This window comes from Etheostoma cragini, chromosome 19 (genome assembly GCF_013103735.1).
Source record: "Etheostoma cragini isolate CJK2018 chromosome 19, CSU_Ecrag_1.0, whole genome shotgun sequence".
Taxonomy (NCBI): domain Eukaryota; kingdom Metazoa; phylum Chordata; class Actinopteri; order Perciformes; family Percidae; genus Etheostoma; species Etheostoma cragini.
In genome coordinates, this window is record NC_048425.1 from 11,857,765 (window position 1) to 11,876,917 (window position 19,153).

Consider the following 19,153-nt stretch of genomic DNA (forward strand, 5'->3'; position numbering starts at 1 on the left):
AACATGCATGATGCTATACAGCAGGAGCTGAAATTAAATGAACCTATTTCGGAGGGCAGATACATTCAACTGCTGGCACATACTCAATATTCTCTGTTAGCTTTGCATTCTAGTCACGCGGTGTGGAGCTGTGGCTCCTGGTGCCTAGGCTTCTTTATGGATAGACAGGGGGGCAGCAGTCTATAGGAGTCAGTGAGTGCAGTTATAGTTCCTATATTTCCTCCAGCCTATGGCCTGGTCAGAGAGTGCGGCGGCTCCGTGCTGTATTTTCCATACCGTCACCCCCTAACTCCCTCTCTCTCTCTTTCCTGGATTTTCAACTGTTTCTCTCCACTCTGGAATTCCATCTTCCTGTCTGAACGTGAGCTGTAGGAAACATCTCCTAATGAAGTAAAGGAAACGTGAAGCACGTGTGCTTGTGTCTGTGTGCGTGCGTGTGTGTGTATGTGTGTGTGTGTGTGTGTGTGTGTGTGTGTGTGTGTGTGTGTGCGTGCGTGCATGACATGCCAGCAAGTGAGCACTACTTGTTCCACTGTCAAGCTCATAATATCTGTGTGCACTGTAAATGCAGTACATTTTGTATCAACACATTTAGTAAACGGCAATCAAAAGGTTATTAACATTGTATTAGACCTTCTAAATATCACTTTGAATAGTTTGGGTTGTTTTTTCATTTGCCAAGTTGCACATTAAGTGAAATTGATCTGGAAAGCTATTTCTTTGTTCAACAAATGTCAAGTGATTTCCTTGAGGACTCAAACAAGAAATCACACACTGATTAAACAGTGGAAGGAGGGAAAGAAATCTATAATGCAATGCAAAAACAACTTTCATTCTCTTAGAGAACAACTTGCATCGTACTTCCATAGTGCTTACTGGAAAAAAAAGAAAACTGGTACAACTGAGCAAGAAACATGAGCAGTCAGACGATAAGACAGATTTCAAACCAACTCAGAGGTCAGCCAAATGTATTTGGAAGAGAAACATTACCTAGATTGTCTGTTCAGACCAACTTCCTGGTTTGACTTTGACCTGCCATACTTACAGTAGTTGTGCACGGGCACAGTTTTTCTGTGCAAGGAAGAAATATTACTGACATTTTGAATGTGCTCACTTTTGGTTTTACCTCCAAATAAAGTGCTTTAGCTATCTGGCTAAACTGTTGGCATGGTAACAACCTGCCTGATCATCTGACTGACTCAGCGCCATCCCAGCAATTATTATGGTATATACAATGCAATCATAATTGATACTGTACTGTACATGATGGACAAACCTATGAAAGTAAGACCCAAGTTGTGCCGGAATAGTCCTATGGTTTAAAATTGACAAAAGTACACACAACTGAGTTTACAAAGAGGAAATGGCAGTAAAACAATTCATCTAGTCTAATCTAATTCCTTGAATTAGAAACTGAAATAATATTTTATAAATCCAATCAAAACACTAAATGCATGCTGACAGAAGTCAGTAAATGCAGAAAAAGAGTAACCAAGTCATTCAGTGGCCATGTTGTACCATATCTGGATTCTGAACCTAGAAGCCTTTGTTCTCATTGAGCCACATGTTAGTTTTTAGTCTTTTCTTTTTTTTCTTTTTTTGCTAAACCCTTATCGCTGGCTTCACACATCTGGTGGTACGAAGATGTTAGTGCAACAAATTCATATATGCGCGGCAACACGCTGCAGAGTTTTAGAACCCTGGTCGAAGGTTTCCTGCAATCTAGATGGATCTGTTCAGTGTGTGTACTGTAGGTCAAAGCATGTCTCCATCAGGCTTGCATCACACTAATGAAGAAGAGAAATTGAGGTAGAGAGTGAACACAGAGGCTCCTTCTGCTCTCCAATCCCATCTGTTTGACACACCGAGGTAGGGAGGGGAAGGATAGAGAGAGAGAGAGAGAGAGAGAGAGTGAGAGAGGGAGAGGGAGAGGGTGGAGAGAGGGAGGGGTGGTAGACAAATGAGAACGAGGCCAGATCAGGCTGAGGGAGGGAAGGGAGGTGGAAAGGGGGGAGGTGCTGTGTAGAGAAAGGCAGGGAGTGAAAAAAAAAAAATCAGAGGGAGGTAGGCTGGGGGGTTGGGCTCTGAGCCTGTGTATGTGAGAGGGGGAGAGAGAAAGCAGCAAGCGAATGTGTGTTGTGTATTTCTGTGTGTGTTTGTACGTGTGTGTGCACTAGCTCTGTTCCTTTCCTTTCTTTGTTTGACTACTGAGTGGGAAAAAGCAAGACAGAATATAGAGAGATAGAGAGAGGGTGAGGAAGAGGAACACAGACAAAGGGGGGGAAGAAGAGGATCTAAAACGAGAATCACTTTTATTTTATATAGAGGGAGAGAAGAAGAAAGACAAAGGATTTCCATTTGGGTTTGTTTTTTCCTTCAGTTTTTTCCTTTCAGCCTGTAGAATAAGAAAAAAAAAATGTATAAAAACAACAACCGCTCTGCATGCTTTTGACAACAGTGTCATATACAGGAGCAGTGAGTGTTTTGTGTGCTGGCTCGGTGCGTATGTGTGTGTGCGCTGAGGAGGTGGGGGGAGGCAGCCTGTGCAATTTAAAGGGAAAATACAAGGCACACACAAAGCTGGGAGAGCAGGCAGGCAGCAGGAAAGGAGAGCTAGTAGGAATCTGCTGAGCTGGCTGACGCTGTAACTAAAAAACGTCTTTGGGATTTTACTCCACCAAGCCGACCCTGCGTCTCCCTCTGAGCACAACCTCAGTCTGGCCACGGTAAGACAAGCTTCCTATCCACAAGCTCTCAGCTGTTTCACTGCTACCGCTTTTGCAGACAAAAGCAGCAGAAAGTTGCTGTGTGTGTGCAGATGGAGAGAAGCTAAGCTAAAGGCTAAAGCTAAGGCTAAAAGGCGTGTGGAATGCAGCACAAAGGGAGCTTGTGTGCTCCAGCTGGGGCTTTATGTGTGTGTCTTTGTGGTAGGGCTTGAACGTTTATGTCACAGGGCTTCCCAAACTTTCGCATGTAAAAAATGCCCCAAAATAGACAAGCGCTGGACCACAGAGCCCCTTTTTGGTGAAATATTTTTCCTGTCCTGGCTGATTGTGTACTCAGATTGAGAGAGTGAAAGGTCCTATTAGATTAGTTATTAAATATAGTTTGCTAGTGCTTTACATAAAAGCCAATGAAGACATTTACTGTGAAACAAAAAGAAATCAAATCAAGAATGGTAAAGGTCCCGACATGTAAGTTAAAAAATCAGTGGTTCATGTCAGAGCCGGGTGATTTAAATACCCTCTGACGGCTGCAGCCAGCTGGCTCACTGGTGCGGAAAACAAAATACAAAAGTAGTCAATTTTTACTTCTCTTTGTCTAGTTTTTTCATTACTTTTCACTCCTTTACCATCTTCTTCTTTTCTGTTTCTTTCATCTTCTCTCCTCACTCTTTGCTGATTTAAATGCCAGTTTGAACAAAAGGTCTCTTTCTTTCTCCTCCTCGTCTCCCTTTTTTCTCCTTTTCGTTTAACCACAAGGATCTCTCCCGACTTTATCTTTCATCCTGAAATGGGCAGGTGACTACATTGAAGATGGGTCTTGTGACTTTGCTGCCCAAGCACTAATCAGTGAATGCCTATCTATTCTGCACACACACACACACACACACACACACACACACACACACACACACACACAGACAGATGCCATTAGCTTCTTACACATAGTTAAACACACACATCTCAGTACTGCAGTGTGTGTTTGTCCCGTCCAGTGTGTTGTGGTCTGGGGGCTTTCAGCTTGTTCTCGTCAGTAGCCTGGTCTGCGGTCGGCACCTACTTTGTGTGTGTGTGTGTGTGTGTGTGTGTGCTTGTGTGTGTCCTCTCTGTGCAATGGTGTGAGAAACACAACACTTGTGCCGGCGTCTGCCTGGAGCTAATATTGGTGTGTGTCCCTGTCCTAATTAAATCCGTGCCCCCTGTAACCCCTCACTAGAAAGACATCTCACACGTACTACTGTAAACTGACCCCTACAGTACACACACACACACACACGTGAGAGCCCGGTTGCACATGCGCACCCACACAAGGCAAAATCACTGTTACTATTCCATTTGCCGCCCCCACCCTTCCTGTTCCCCATGGGGAATTTCCTTCTTTTTCTCTTTTCATTAATTCATTACCAGCGGAAGTAGATCATCCTCTACTCTCTGACATTTCTCTTTACTTTAAAAAAAAAAAAATTATAACTCCACCACTTCCTGTCCAACAGCGATTATCCAATATCCAATGGCGTGCCAGGCGCGGTTCAGCCAGGGTCGCCTGCTGCAGGCTGGAATACATCATAGCTGCTCGCTCACTACCTCAGACATGCCCGATAAGGATATACTGTACACAGGACACAGCCAGCGCTAATGCTGTGCTAATCTGCTTATATCGCGCTGCTGGTTCATATACTAAATACAGAGAATGGTGGAATACAGGAGAATAGGAAATGGCATGATATTACATTGTGGTATGGCAGAATTGATTATGCCATGATTCATTACTTGAATTCTTTATATTTGATCAAATGGAGTAAGGAATTGTTTAAACTGTACAGTTAAATAGACAGGCAAATATGATCTGAAAATGAAGATATTAAATGGTTGAACATCATGTTATTGTTATAGAAGGGGTAGTCATCTCTAAGAAATTTTGTGTGGTGTGTAAGAAATATTTCATGGACCGTTGATCTAATCTACTTTACAATTTCTGTGTCGTGCCAAACATTTGATATTATTGTGGTTAATACATAAATAACTTTAATTTAAAATTAAATCATATTATGTGCAAATTTCATGCCTAAAGTAAGTTTGTCATGATAAAATCCTTTTTCTCATCTCTCCGGCTTTCACCAGGTAACACCCAACCTTACTGAACAACCTTCCTTTCTTCTCAGTAACCAAAAATATACTGGTATATACAATAAGATGCAGCATGAGTTATATAGTATAATAGCATATATAATATGGCAAGACAGTTTTTAGTACTTTATTTTATGGCTGTTTTGTTTTTTTACTCTGTAGGCTACAGTTTTGCATAGTCATTAGTTGGGGGAGGGGTGGGAGAGGGCCCAGCTGTGAGTGAGCGTGTGTGTTTTGCAGATGCAGATAAAATATGGGGATTTGGCCTGTGATAACAGTTGATTCTGGTGCTGTCTGTGTAGCAACCAGCCATTTCCTGCACTGAGAGCCAGGACGCCACCTAAACCTCCAACCCCCGGTCGTCTATTACCCACGGTGTTCCAGTTTTCCTCTGCAGATGTGCACATACACACAAACACACATGGGGGGAGGGGGTTGTGATTGAATTTGTATGTGTGCATTTGTGCTGCTCTCCTCTTTACCCCTCCTCAGCCCCGGGGCCGTCCCCCCACAGCTAAAGGAGGGAGATTGTGCATTCATTGGAATGGAGGCTGAGATGGCTGTGGGGAGGAGGAGGGTGAGGTTGATTGAGTGTGCTGCCTGAAGAAGAAAAAGGGAGACAGAAAGAAGAGAGAGAGATGAGAGGGGGAGGGGTGGGCTGGCTTGTGTTTAAAACTGGAAAAGGGGGAGGAGAATGAGAGGAGCAGACAGGCAAGAGAGGAGGTTCAGGGGTGGAGGTGAGAGGAGGCTGGCTGGCGCCGTGGCTGGGTTGTGTCTGTGGATAGAGGGGAGCTGGGCTAATAACAGCTGTTGTCCAAGCAATAATTAGAGACACATTCATGTAAATAAATATCTATTTGTTACTCTGATTGATAGCAATGTTACATATACACAGTATATATTCATATAACTTTGGCAACAACCTTTGCTGATATGTGCTTGATTTTATGTTTGTTTATTTTTTCTTCATATTTCGAAAGTTGCTGGTGTTCCCGCCAGTTTCGCCAAAGTTCTCTACATCCTTTGGAATGTGTTTGAAGCAAATATTGGGGGTTGTTTATAGGTAGTGGGTGGTACCAGCTGGCCTTGTTTTGTCTCCAAACGATTTCCAAGGTGCAATGTGGTGTATTAAATACTGCACATTGGTGCAAGTGCTTAAAGTATTCTCTTGTTACAACAACTACTCTATTGTTAAATACACACACACACACACACACACACACACACAGTAGTGCAATAGTTTCATTTAATTATGTGACTAAATGTTCTGGTCTAAGGCTTTTAGTGTGAGGTTTTTTATCTATGACTACAATAGTTTTATATTCATACTCATAGTTTGTTAAGGAACAGAAGGATAAGGCTTAGGTGGTTAATTCTATTATGCAGGGTCAAAGGGCTCTGGCAGATTAGCTTTGGCCTTGGTGCTAATATCCACCATTGAAACTAGCCTGTGTAGGTAGCTGTATAAGATTAGCAGAGAGTAAGACAAAGAGAGCATAAATGACATGATGAAATACAGAGACAGAGAGGCTAAGCAGTCTGGTGGAAGGTCAAACCTACAGCCTAAATTCATAGGTATGTGAGAAGAAGAGATATATAGGAGATTGAGAGAAAAATATCCATGCTAAAAGACACACACACACACACACACACACACACACACACACGGCCATTGGCAGATGTAGTATGCTGAGCATGCACATGGGATGTTTGTGTGATGGAGACAAGCTGAGGTTTGTTGATTTAAGGTAATGGCTTCCAGTTGCCTCAGTCAGGAGAGGGCTGTGTCACTACTACTGGGGACAGACAGGGGATTGGTAGGCTGAGTGAAGACAAAATCTATGATACACTTACACACACACACTTAGGCACCGGAACACAGAGATTGTGTGACTGTTCTTTGGGTTTCTTGTGGCCTCTTTAACAAGGAGCTTTTGACTGGCGCACACGTGTGTGTTTGTGTGTGTGTGTGTGTGTGTGTGTGCACACCATGCATGAGTCCTCGCTGTATGGCTGATTTTTATCACATCTTGGCAAAGGTCAACAGTGGTGCAGTGTGGATATAGTGCTCTTGCATCATGTTTGTAAAGGGTTGTGGATTGTTAAAGTTTGCTAGCTTTGTAATGAAGGATGCAGAAGCCTCTATATATTATAATTCAAGAGGAGGGAATGTTGAGGGGTGTCTCAAACACTAGAGATTGTTTTAGAATTGAAACCTGTCAGGTATTTGTGCATGACTTTTACTAGATATTCTGTCTTTGCTCCTATTTCTGCACAGAGCAAGTCTTTATTCCCCTGAGAATGATGCATGAATATTCCTAAGATTAAGGAATGTGTTGTTTCCCCTCTGTTGTATTACTTGTATTCATTATTAGCTGCTTGTAAAGATATCTGCATAGAAGTGTATACTGCTGCTGCACTCTGGGTAGGCGCAGCTGCTAAATGTCTAAAATGTAGAGTATATAAAGTATAATGTATGTGCACAAACACAGATTCACATAAACACACACAAACACATGACGACTGGTCTATGCCCTGTGTTTTTACTGCACTCTGTAATTTTGCCCTTAACAAATGTGCAGGCTCTTTGAATGTTTCTACTTCCGTGCTGTTCACCTTTTCGTTTTCTCTGTATTTGTGTATTTGTGGTGTTTCTCATGCCCAGCTTCTCAGTGTTTGTGCATGTGAAGTTGTTTTAATTTTTTTGTCTGCATCTGTTTTAATGTGGGAAACTGAGTGTATGTGCTTGGAATCACCTTCAAAAGTAGATGTACGTTAGGTTTTACACTTGAGTGCTTGTGCCTGGGAATCTTTGTGAATGAGGGAGTTTGCTTAAGTATGTGTTTGGCTTCTGTTGTTAATGATGCAAGACGTAATGTTCAGTCCCGCTTGGTCTCACAGGTCTCACTGATTTTACTTGCTTCAGAAATAGGTATACATTAAGAGTAAATTTCTATATCCCAACATTCAATCTGTTCAAGCAGCATTCAGCAGAAGCCTGGGAAAACAGCAATACACACCAGTTAAACTCTACATATGACTCTAGTGATCAGTTTAGTACACATCTGCGGGTGTTTATTACAGACACATAAAAAAACAAAAAGACACACACACTCAACCACATACACATACATACACACCCACACCGGCTATGATATGTGAGTGACCCCACAGTAACCTCAATTGATCCATCTGATTGACTCATGGTAATGCATTAACCTGATTATGTTTCTAAGTAGGTGGAGAAAAAGAGTAGGTGTGTGTGTGTCTGTGTGTTTGTTTGTGTGTTGAAGGAAATCAGTGTTATGCAACAACATTGTTGAATATTGCAAATCAAAATAAAAGGCAGCACTAAAAAAATGACAGTTACAACTTAAAGTGGAGTATTCTGCTAATATTTTCTTTCAACTAACACATCTCTATCTTTCGTAATATGTTGTAGCCTTTTGCGATGTGTACATTGCGCCAGTTGATATTGCGATAACGATGAAAAATAACGATATATTGTGCAATGTGTGTGTGTGTGTGTGTGTGTGTGGAGGGTGAAAGCTGTAATTAACTGACCGACAAGGAGGGCGAAGTTTTGCTGTGTAGATTATTTGGTTAGAAGTATTTTCTCCTAATTTTCCTCTTTCATTTCTGCCCATTGTCTACCTTCCCCTCCTCTTATTCCTCCATGTTCCCCCCTTCTTCTATTCTTTAAAAAAGATGTAGCCAACCTGCTACCTCCTCTTTGCTCTCTTATTCTCCCCTTTCTTTCTGTCTTTTTCCTGCTATTGCCTTCTGTTATGTTACATCACATGTCTTTTTAACGCAGTTCCACAATGAACCCTGACCCCTGTCACTTGTGTAACTTCTGTGATAACTGTGCCTTTGAGTGTGCGCCTGTGTGTCCCACAATGTCTCTCTAAAGTCATAAGACACAGCTGAGCCACTCAGGAGTCAATTTATTTGGTAAGATCCAATCCTGCCTTGCCTGTTTTTTAAATGCGTTTTAGCAGATGTGTAGACATTATTTCAGAAGTACAATTGTGTCAGTCTTGCCTTTTTTAGAAATGGCAGGTGTGCATTCTGTGTGTGTACAAAGCAAAGTGTGAGAAATCAAAGCTTTGTCTGTCTTGGAGCGTTTACGAGGATATCTGTGTCTCTGCATGAGTGTGTCTGGAGGGCAGCATGCACTGTGACTTCTGTGTGTGTGTGTGTGGGCGTGCTTGTACACGTGCACATGCAGGAGCGTCTGTACTTGCGAGCCTGCTTGTCCCCAGACTGGTAACAGGATCTGTCTCGGGGACTTGAGCCCTCCATCCCTTTTCTGTCTGTCTGCACTCTGCCCCTCCTTCCCTCTCTTCCATCCGTTCACAACCTTCTCTTCTTTCTGTCTACCCATTTTCTTTTATTCCTCCTTCCCTGGTCCTGTCCCCCTTTCTTCCTCCTAATCATAAACTTGTAAATCTGTGTCAATCAAAACCTAGAAACACATCTGTCCAAAACCTTTTCGTCTTCTTTTGGCTTTTTGCATCTTTATTGCTTTCTCACACACATACACACACATGCACGAATGCACGGACACGCACACACAAACACACACACACACACACTGTGCTCAGATGGCTTTGATAGCAAATATCATAGAGGGAAGAAGTGGATGGCTGTGTGTTTGTGTGTGTGTGTGTGTGTGTGTGTGTGTGTGTGCGTGTGTGTGTGCGTGTGCGTGTGCGCGTGTGTGTGGGGGGGCAGTGTTGGTGTTGTAATTGATTTTCTCTGTTTCCTTTGTTTGACTAGTGTTAGGTGTCACTCTGGAAGCTGCCCATACTTTGCTCCACTGATACGATATGGTAAAAAGTGTGTGTGGATTGGGTTGGGTGGGGCAGGGTGATGGAGGAGGTCATGAGACAGGCTGACGCTCTCTCCCACAGGATTACTATCACTGATAGAGAATAGAGTTACAGGCTTCACAGTGTTTGTACTTGATCTCTTCTCTGTCTGATTCTCAACACTGCATAGTCAATCTTCTTCTCTCTATATAGAAAAATGGAAACTATAACCCTAAATATATTCTTTTTGAGGCGTTTAAAAAAAAGTCTCCATGCATTTAAGTGGCTTGGGGAGTTGACTTTTCTTTTTTGGCTAATGCAATACCAACTTCTACATTCATCAGCTGATTGCCATTGGCTGACATGTAGGCGGTTTAAATATATTGGAGCTCGTATGTGGTTCTAATGAATGTTAAAGGCCAAAAGTGGACTCCGCCCTCTCACTGCTTAACAACATTCTTTCAGAAATCTTTTTTTCTCAGAAGTTTGAGGTTTAGACCAACTCCTCTGAGTCTTTTATTCAACGTTTCCAATCCAACTGGAGTTTTAAACATGGGCCTGTGCATGAAGTATGTGCTGTTTGGGCACTGTGTGTTCAGTTTCCGGTAGGTAGGTAGGTAGGTGGGGGTGTGTGTGTGTGTGTGTGTGTGTGTGTGTGTGTGTGTGTGTGTGTGTGTGTGTGTGTGTGTGTGTGTGTGTGTGTGTGTGTGTGTGTGTGTGTGTGTGTGTGTGTGTGTGTGTGTGTGTGTGTGTGTGTGTGTGTGTGTGTGTGTGTGTGTGTGTGTGTGTGCGTACTCCGTACTCTGTTGCCATATGGTGGCTGTATTAGCCCACAGTGTAAACACAGCTGGTTGCATCCTGTGGCTGCATGGGTGAACAGCAGTCTACCTCCAGATACATAAAGCCCTAACAGGAGGTTCACATTTAACACATTACATTACATAACGAGTACATTAATATGGCTATTAGGCACATTGGGATTCATGATGTGTTATTTGTAAGGTACATTGGTGTCACTGTTGCAGCCTGATATTCAGACCATTAGTGATGTTAAGCCGATGATTATTAAGTTTCTTTGCGGCTGCTCACGTTACATTGCTGGATGCATTTGTGATAAAAAACTGTGATGACATTTTTTGTGAATATTTCATCAAAATCTGAACATGACCCTTTTGACACAGATTTGAGATCATGCTGTGAAGTTGCATTCTTGTTTTTTCACACAGAATATGTGCACGTACTATAATTGGTAACTATTATATGGTCGGCTGATAAAGGTACTGTATTTATTAAAGTATAATGCTTATGGTCACTTAAACCAAAGACCCAAACAGGGAGATAAAGCAAAGAGGAGAGAGCAGGTACATCATAAATAAAATGTCTGAAACACGCTAGCCAGTGCTCAGGGTAGCGTGAAATCCGCTCTCTCCCCCTCCTGTAATCTTCCCTCCATATCACACTCCCTCTCTTGCTCTTTGTGTGTGTGTGTGGTAATTGAGGTGTGTGACCTTGCTGTAGGCCTGGCAGGTGTGAAGGGAGGGATGGAGGAAAGCAGGGGATGAGATGAATAGGGCTAAGGGTGTATGGAAGGAAGGATGGATGGAGGGCTCTGCAGTTATATGTTGGCAGACTGATAGCCCGCCTGCATGCATATATGTATGCTAATATTTGCCATTCTGTAGTGAAAAGAAATACAAGTGATTGTGTGTGTGGGTGGAATCTTCTGCTGTAAGGTCCTCTGCATGCGACTTGGAAATTTGATGGTGTGTGTATGTGTGGGTGTATATGGTATCGAGCAGACATGACAGCATATATAATTTTCTCTATGCTACAATATGTGCATCTGAATCTGTTTTGCATAAAAATTGCTGCATGTAGCATGCATTTAGTCTCTTCTGTCTCTTCCTGGTGTTTTTCTGTTTACTGAATCTTTTTTTAAAACAATTAATCTAGCGATTATTTTATCGATTAGTTGACTAATCTAACAATTAGTTTTTGTGAAGAAATTCTCCTCACGCTTTGAAAAGGTGATAAAAATAAAGCACATGAATAATAACAATTATAGCAAATCTGACATTTAGTTTGATAATTTGCATACTAATGGCTATGTTAAACTAGTGATACTAGTATAACATAGTCTACTAGACCCCAGTTGTGAGACACATTCAGAAAATATTATTTATCAATCTCAAAAGGATTGCTATGTAAGATTATTCATTTTAAATTGCTGTATATCAGAGAATCACGTTTTAATTATGTACAAGGCTTTTGATTTAAAATGGTTGCTAGAAGATAATCCCTGGCAAATATATTGCACATACAATAAGGCAAGTTGAAATTTACAGAGTGTCTAATATACAGAGTGTCTAACAGTCTATAATCAACTGGGTCACTCAGGATGATGGTAAACCAAAAAAATAACACTGCCGACTGACAGCATTTGATAATGTTTAATGTTAAGTCATAACGGGGCATTAAAACAAATCAGCGGACCAACGTTCCGTTGGGCTACTACTAGAAACACATTCCATGTCATAATCACACATGCTAATCATAATCACCCAGCCCGACACATAAACTGGAATTTAGAGCCCAAACCCAATTTCAAACTAATAATCTCCTGCTATTCAATGCTTGTGTGCTGAAGTGACACTCTAATAACGTAAATTGACCTCAAGTCTCAGATCCTCAGGTAGGAAGTTTCAGAGCTTAGGGACTCTAACTCCAAAAGCCCTTACTTGAGTGTCTACATAAGTTGACGTGTTCTACATAGGTTCAATCCATGTGCATGTAGGTGTGTACAAAAAGTACGCCAGGCAGACCTTTGCAGCTGCTCAGATGCCGATGGCTTCAGTCTTAAATTGGGCTTTAGAATCTTTCCTGAGAATCTCTTCCTAGGGGGTCAGCAATTCATTCCTAACAGTTATTGCAATGATGAATCGGTGTTCCAATCAGCTCTTTTAACATAAAGAGACACATTTTCATCTCCACACTTACCTACCATCTTCTTCTCCACACAACTGTGAGAGCAGAGAGGCAGTAAACTCTTACACACCCATCCTCTTCTTCTTCTTCTTCTTCTCCTTCTTTGTCACTCTAAACCTTCATCCCTTCTGCTCTCTACACAGTAGCACAGTGCATCTATGTCATGTCACTGGGTTCTGGCGTCCCAAAGTAACCCCCACCCTCCCATACCAGTGCACGCTCACTCTCTCTTTCTCTCTCTCTCTCTCTCTCTGTCTGTCCTTGTGTGGCTCACACTGTCATCTCCAATCTCTTCATCTTTCCTGCCTCCACCACATCCCTCGCTCCTGTCTGCATTCTCCTAAAGGAGTCTTCCCTCTTGCTTGTGTCTGTCATCCTCGCTTTCTCTTTACTTAATGAGTCTCACTCTTTTAATCTCTCCCTCTCGACCCATTATGCAGCACAAACACAAATACACACCATTGCTCTCTCTTTCTCTTTCTTTCCTCTCTCACATGAAGCGTACACAAACATAAAACTGTCTCTGTATATGTGCACAGATCCGATCTCCATAGCTGACTGCTGCATGCATAATCTATTTGCTGTGTGTGTGTGTGTGTGTGTGTGGCCCTAGGCTCCTCCCTCCAGAGAGAGACAGACAGGTGTGGACCAGATTGAGTTCCGCCTCATTTCCTCTGCCCTGTGCAGCTGGTCAAGGACACACATTCACACACAGGCACACACACTTCAAATACAAAAACCGAGAGACACATACAGCACACAACTCAAATAAGGCCACAATACAAGATGTAGAAGGATGAAATGCAGCATTAGCAAAAACTATGTGTGTGTGATGCGTGTTCATAAGACTGCCTGCACTTGAATTCCTTTGGAAGAGGATTACAACAATGATTACAACAGATTGGCAGAGTATTTGCCATTCATGGCAACGCTGACAGATTTGCCAATGGTTGGAATCCGGCCCTAGTATGAAGTTACATAAGTCGCTCCCACTGTATGTGATATTAATACTGTATCTGTCCCACACACGTGTAATCCTAAACTCACCATTACAATATTTAAAGCTGTCTTTGGTTATTTATAATTGACAGTGCACAAATTGACCATCCATTTTCATGTTGGTATCAAACGTATCAACACCAGAGGAACATTATGATCATGGCACACATTCATGAATTCATGAACACGCCCCCCTGACATCAGCAGCTCTCTCGTTAATGTCAAGGCACAATTATATGAGACTCAGGAAAGCTGGTCCTTGGCCATCAAAAAATAATGCCAGTCCAAGCATTTTCCCCACTTTCATTTCATTTCAAGTGTAACAGTAGAGTGATATTAAAATATTAGAATAAGGGAAAGAGATCAGAGTATTAGAATGCATTGTTTTCCAATGTGGATACTATTACTCTATCTACCTCTCATATGTTCTTATAGGTAAGGTAAGATAGAGGGTGTGAAACATTTCTCATTTACACCATAAATGTAATTCCTGCAGATCTTCTCTCAGTTTTTGCTTTGTTCTGCTTTCTGTCTTCCCGCTTGTCTTAGTTTCTTTGTTATGGCAGTTACACCCTAATGGAAACACACTGACAAGTAAGGTCGGAAGGGACTCACCACCACCGCACACACACAAAAGCATGTGTGCGCTCCCATCTGCTCTGGCGCCTACCCAGTGCAGGAAGTGTGGGGTCACAGTGTCTGGAGGGAGTCCTTTAAATGACTATGGGAAGAGATAGGGCTGGGACGGATACCCCATTACTGCAACTCACATCTGCACTGGACCAGAGCCTGTCTGACTCGGCCCTCATCAGGTGTGACACGTGATGGCGTAAACCGTTTAAATCTGAGCATGCGCAACTCACGTCTGCATTCGACTCACATTTGGTAGTGACACCGCACCACTGCAGGAATTTCTTGCTTTTCAGCCGGGGCAAGAAAAAATCCATACCGTCAGAGCCCTAGGAAGAGAATTACCATACAGACACAGAGGAGGAGAAGGGCAGGGTTGATGTGTATACATTATGGGGTTGTATGCTTACTTGCTGGTGAAAGTGATTGAGTGCTTATCATATAGTGCTAGTACATATTGGGGTGTGTGTGTGTGGTCCTGTGAGGACAGTATGGGCTACCATGTGGGGATCACATATATGCTGTGTGCCACAGGACACAGTAGTCTTTGTGAGTAGATGCAGAAAATACAGTTCAAGCTATACCTACACAGTACTGCTCTTTCACGCGCTGATATTTAGCTTACTTTCACTCTCAAACACACCGTTGTTAAGCTCACCTAGTGTGGCTGATTGCAAATTAGAAATGCTCATGTTTATATTTTTTAGGTATGAAAACACACACACAGCAGTGTGATTATAAAGTCCTGAGGCTTTTAGGTATGTGACGGTTAACTGGCATTGTGGCAACTGGATAGTACAGTTTAGCACTTCTGCACTGGTATGTGGGCTTGGCAGGACTTGTCTGACTATTCTCCAGCTTTTTCTTTCTCTCTCTTAAATACACACAGACACAAAAAACACATAAACACACAGATGTAGCACCAGAGACAGTAAGAGTGCACCCTGGGCTAATGCCTACAGCCTTAAACACACCTTCCTCATAAACTCCTTACGTTCCCTCATTATATTACACACACACACACACACACACACACATGGACGCACGCACGCACGCACGCACACACACACACAGAGTTTCTTAAATGCTGAGGAAAGTGCTGTTGTTATTACTCATTAACAGAGTGCCTGTATTAACCTTAACAAAAAGATCCCTTTCTTTTCTTCTTTTTGTGTTTATTTTGTTTAGCTTGTATGAAGGGGATGCCTCTGGACACATTTATCTGTCTGTACGTGTGTGTTTGTGGGTGTGGTGTGGGGCGCTGTCTGCCTGCTTCTCTTCATTCAAGTGTTATTGGTTTTGGTCTACCAGCAGTGGGTCAGAATACACAGTGGTGCAATGTATTTTTCATCGTAGTCTGACTCAATCGTACTACAGCTTTTATCATACTGTTCACATTTCTTGATTTTAGCAGCAGCCACACTTGAGCTGCTTTCTTAGCCTCTGTTTAGACACAAATTAATACCAACTGTTCATTCTTTTCTCCTCTGTGTCTGTCTCTCTGTCTTCCTATTTGTCTGGTTGTGGGCTCACGGCAGCTGAGTTTTCAGACAGTCTTGTGGTGTGTGTGGTGTGGCTCTAGTTGGTAAGTCTGTCTGTCACCCCCTCCTCTTTAAGTGGGTGTCATTTTCCTGCTTGTCCCCAAAGAGGAAGTCAGCCTGTCTGTCTTGTCTATCCATTCATTTGTCGCATGTGTGAGTGTGTGGGAGTCAGTGTGGGTGTGCCGGTTTGTGAGCAAGGCAATGGTTTTTTGACCATGACCTTTTACTGAAGCAGTGTGGCAGCAGTACACTGAGCCAAACAGCCTCAACCACAGTCAACCTGACACTCCTCACTGTTTGTAGCTCCGCCAACTCACAACACTTGAATGTTTACTGGCAAATTAGACAGAAAACAGACCTACTTCCTCTCTCATGCATGTACACACACACAAATACATTCTCCACTCAGTTCAAATCCAGTTTGTTGGGCTGGATTGGTGTATTTTCCATGAAGCTTAGAATTAGCAATAGTTCTGACCAAAAATGCGAAAACAGTTAACTCTAACTATCTCGATTTCACTTTTTGGAGGTTTGGCGAGAAATATAGATTTGATAAAAACATGAAAACACATTAATAACATCCTGTCTGAACAGTTTTAACCAACCAGCTGAATGATCATCTGTAATTCGTGGAATCTGTAAACAGGCTACAGTGAACCATAGGGTTGCACGATTATTGCCAAAATGATAATCACGATTATTTTGATCATAATTTAGATCACAATTTTATTATCATGATTATTTTTTTTATTTTATTTAACTAATTTTTATTGTCTACTCTATTTATAATTTATAATACTTTTACATCTATATTGTGCTACATTCCTCTTATGTTAAAGTTGTATGTTGTACATACAGCTGCAACACATGTAAATAAACATTATCTGAAATAAATAGCCTATGATGTATTTAAAAAAGAAAAAGAAAAAAAGCATCTCTGAGAAATTTCCTTCACTTGTTTTCAACAATAACTGATAAAAAGAGATAGGGAGAAAGAGGCAGTGCGATGGATGTACTCACAGAGTGACGGCTGGGTCAGCAGAGTTACACACGCTGTTTGTATGAAATGTCTGTATAGTCACTACGCTGCATTTTTATGAACTATGATATCCTCACCATGGGTCACATTTCTCGCCCAGGTCCAGCAGGCTTTGTCTCACGCTATTACTCTACGGACTGAAGTTAACCGCATTCAATAACTTCTTCCGTGTTTTTTGCTGTGGCGGCCGCGACAGCAGAGTTACAACCGGAAACACTGGTACAAAAAACAGGTTTGCCATTCATGCTAAACAAAATAAAGCTGTGTTAATAACAATTAAAACTGTGGACATATGTCAGAAGTGTGGCCCGCAGCTGTGTCTCTCCCTGCTGCTGAGAGCAGTGTAAGTGAATGGAGGCGGGGCTGCACGGAGATTAAGAGGAGAGAGAGTAGAGGAGAGATACTAACACATGCACGGCTTTACAGAAGAAATGGGTCCTGTAACGCAAAATTAAACCATATCGATATAACAACATTGCAACGGATGCGAGGCAACGGATGCGAGGACATCAGGTGCACCAGTGCGACCTAGAAAAAATGTTAGTTGCAACCTAGAGCCCTGTGAGCTAACAGACACTAACTAGTGCCCTAGAGCCCTGTAAGCTAACAGACACAAAGTAGCACCCTAGAACCCTGTGAGCTAACAGACGTTACTTATAACTAGCACCGACTAGCACTGGTCACTGCTGTTGTCTGAAAAACAACACAGACAGGACAAAATGGACAAAACTGATAAACCTTGAGACCGAAGTATAACTGACTCCTATCTGTTGAATTTTCCTCATGTGACTGTCTACATCTGGAAACTAAGCTGCGCGGTGCAGGGAACACCTCTGACTGGGTCATGATCAGACAGTGGTTTACGAAGAGGTAAATGGGCTTTGCAAAAAAACGCGGAGCGTTCTATGAACGGAATGACGCATTTAAATTAGCGCTCGATCACGCAAATTTGATTTTGGGAAGCCAAAATCTTAATTGTGATTAAAATCTGATTAATTGTGCAGCCCTAGTAAACCAATACTTTATTGACATAGGGGACAAAACCCCTTCTCACCCCGTCATTCAAACAACTTGAACAACAGTACTCCCTCTTACAGATGTCCTTATCTACCCCCTGATGTCACACACAAGATCGTCGATGTGGTCTGACTGCATTTCAAGGAGACTTGAAGTGTTCACAAAACAAAGTGTTCACACTCATGATTAGTTTCTTCATGTGTACTGATTTGTGCTCATTTTGTAGTATCTGCCCCCGGGCTGGTGACTAAAGCTCCATTCAAGGATTTAACCTGTTCTGAGTGGCAAGACAAATGGTCATGGCACAGAGAGAGACACACACTGACATACAGCAGTGAATGTTAGTCATTTACCACCACTCCTGCAGCAGCCTGCTATTTTGTTTGTGTGTGTGTGTAGGTGTGTGTGTGTGTGTGTGTGTGCGCACACGCAGGTATGATGCCTGCTGCCCTAACTTGAAGGGACCTACTGAATCATTAGTGACTAAGGGCAGGAGCAGCCCGAGCATGGCTACTCCACTCACGCCATGCAGGCTCACACACGCTGGGGTGTGTATTTTTGCCATTAGGGGAATGCTTTAAGTTGATTTTACTGTACACTAGGTCAGTCTGCACATTATGAAGCAAAGCAGTAGGACAGGTACACAGGAGCCTTTGCATCTGTTGGACAGAAGTGAGTGTACTTAATTGCATGTACAGAATGTGTTTGTGTGTTTGTACAGTACATACAGTATGTCTGTGTGTCTTGGGGGTGGAATATCTGGGTGTGTAGCCTTTACGTCTGTTGACTTGTCTGTTCTCTCAAGGTGTTTCTTTTTTTGCCTGTTGACCTGAAAAATAATCAATTTTAACAAGTTTAAATCAACAAGTTTAGATTTATATCAATTAATCAACTTGAAATGAGTCTGCAGAAGTTTTCACTTTTATTAAAGTTGTACTGGTCTCTAACACATTCACGTGTGCCGAGCTTTTTGCCTCAACATTTGCCGTAACGCAATGTATATCTAGCAACTCACTTTTTCACCTTCTGTCTGGCTCAAGGCCTTTCCTCCATCCTTCACCCATCCTTGTTGGCTTCTACATCTCTGCTGCTCTCCACCTCTGAGCAGAGTCTGTGGTGCTCCACCCCTCTGCCTCTCTCCCTGTGCTGCTGAATGTCAAAGGGAGATGCTCCCACTTGTTAACCTTTACAGACAAAAGATACAGACAACTTTCTATATCTTTCTATCTCTCTCGCTCAACCTTTCATTATCTCTCTCATGTTTGCTCTCACATGGTT

General features: G+C 42.3%; 1 protein-coding gene across 3 annotated transcripts in view; it reads left to right on the top strand.

Annotated features, from left to right (window-relative positions):
* kdm6ba (lysine (K)-specific demethylase 6B, a) overlaps positions 1-19,153 on the top strand; it is a 96,775-nt gene that overhangs the window by 48,147 nt on the left and 29,475 nt on the right. The window contains exon 1 of one of the 3 annotated variants that reach the window (XM_034856944.1): positions 2,108-2,726. The exons of the other annotated variants lie outside the window; for them this stretch is intronic. The gene's annotated coding sequence lies outside the window, so the exon portion shown is untranslated. Of the gene's footprint in view, positions 1-2,107; positions 2,727-19,153 lie in introns of those variants that run through there. 3 annotated transcript variants of the gene reach the window in all.